We start from the raw sequence: 2,351 nt of genomic DNA on the forward strand, positions 1-2,351 counted from the left end.
AACCATGCCTCGGAGCAAGGACTCTGAGAGGCCTACGTCATCAAAGCTGTCAACAATCTCCTTCCAGTTACTCTCGATGATGCCTTCGGGCTCCATCCCATCGGGGCCATTGTCTCTGGATCAGGGTTCCTGACTTGCAGACATGATCCTTAACAATTTCCAGCCTCATTTTAATCTCCTGTAGTTTCATGCTGTGCTGTTTGAAATTCAGTACAGAACATCCAGCGAGAGCAATAATATTCAAATGTGCACATAGAAAATGTAAAAGACTCGTAATTTGGTTTTTGAGGAGTGATTTTTTTTTTTTACATCAATATGCAGGGTCTGAGGCAGACACTATTTTCTAGAAGCAGCACGTATTGTAGCGGTCCAGACCCGAAGTGGTCCAAGGACTTACTCAAACAAACCAGGGAAGAGTCAAGGTAAGAAAGTCAAGAGCTAGATGTGTGGAACTTGAGGTCTCCTCAGTGCTCATCCCCGTGGATGAGCACTGAGCACAGGAAGAGGAGGAGCCACTCCAAGAAGACCACTGATGGTTGTCTTCTAAGAGTTCTTGTGTGGGTTCTAGTTGTTAGAGAAGTAGCTATAATCAGATTCCTTGCCTCCAGTCATGGGGGTTCACACACAGACACACAGATACGTGTGTGTGTGTGAGCCCTGATGGCATAGTGGGTAGGCACTGGGCTGATACCTGGAAGATGAGCAGTTCGAAAACAATAGCCACTCCTTGGAAGAAAGATAGGGCTTTCTACTCCCTTAAAGAGTTATAGTCTCAGAAACTCAGAGGGGGCAGCTCTACCCTATCCTGCTATGACTTGACATCGAATAGATGGCAGTGAGTTTTTAAATAAATAAATATGTGTATACATAGTGGAACATATATAGGAACAAAACATTTACCATTTCAGCAATATTCACATGTACTGTTCAGTGCCATTAAAGTGATCAGTCATCACTATTAACCAGTCTTGATGTTTTCTATCATCCTGTACAGTGTTCCTTAAATATTGTCTGACCTGTTCCTATTAGTGCTCAGAATCTGTATTCTTCTTTTAAAGCAGACTCATAATAGCAAAGCTTGAGGCTGATGTATACAACTATTGATTCCCAATGAAGGACCATGATCACAGGGACCAGACCACTCAAAATGTGTATGATAGAGCATGGTCTTCTTTGAGGAAGAAATCTAACCTGGAGAGTTAGATTTTAATCAGAAGCTTGCTTGTCAAGATTGGGTTCATAGTAAGTGGACTTTCCTAAGTCATCCGGTAGTAGTATCAGGATGTCCATTCCACAGAAGGGCTAGACTTTAGACTATTTATGAATCAGTGATTTTCCTCTTCCAAGACACTGCTCAGATGAGTACCAACAACTGAGCTGCACTCTGAGCTAGTCTTTAAGGGTGCCTTGTGACCATAAGCCCTCTGCTCTTGATCTAATGCTATTCATTGTTTCAGAGGCTGCCTATGCTGGTTGAGACTCTGTTCTCAGGACAACTTCAGTCTTGAATGGCTTGACTTGCTAGATGTTTATTTGGTAAATAATTCTAACTCTTAGATTTTGGGAATATCCTGTCCATCGGTTTTCTGGTTGCCATGCCTGGGGTGTAAATGTGATCACCCAGTGTTCAGTTTAGTGCTGGGCAGCAGTCCAAGGTCGGACTTAGCTTCTAGATATCCTGGTTGAGTTGATTATAGCTTTGCTGTGTGAGCTTTAGGAAGTCAATATCTCTGAAGCTAATTGGGCCATGGCAATTAGGAAGTTCAGAATGAAATGTGTAGCTTCTGGAAACAAAATATAAACTTATGTAGCATGCATTAGCTGTCCTTATCTGAGAATCCCTGGCTTTCCATTTTTACTTCCTTTTTTTCCCCCTTACAGTCTGCACAACTCTACTGTTTTACACTGCTGCATTTTAAAAGCTGTCTCTTATAAACCTCATCACATATAGAGAAATCAAGGTTAAAAAGTGTGAATACATCTGCTGGCAATAATACATTTCTCTATATGAAAGAAATAGCCATACACTTCTTGGAACACTTGGGAAACAAAAGGTAATTTTTTGAAGTTCTGTGAACTCCTTAGACAGAAAAGTTCCTCTTCTACTCCTGTGTGATTGGAATTGTCTTACCCAAGGCATGTGACTTGTCCCAGTGGTCTTGTGTGAGTCTGTTGGAAGCAAATGGAGATGGAATCTAAACAGGCAGGAGGCTGTGCGGGTCTCATGAGTATGGTGAGGATCTGAGAGAGGGGCTGAAACAGTCTCAGAGAGTCTCTGACCAGGAAGGATCTCAGAGATATGGCTCACAGAATCCTCACCGCCAATGACCGAGAATGTGAGACTTGCTTCT

Source organism: Echinops telfairi, unplaced genomic scaffold (genome assembly GCF_000313985.2).
Source record: "Echinops telfairi isolate 266 unplaced genomic scaffold, ASM31398v2 ScPeMD7_7407;HRSCAF=8445, whole genome shotgun sequence".
Classification (NCBI taxonomy): Eukaryota; Metazoa; Chordata; class Mammalia; order Afrosoricida; family Tenrecidae; genus Echinops; species Echinops telfairi.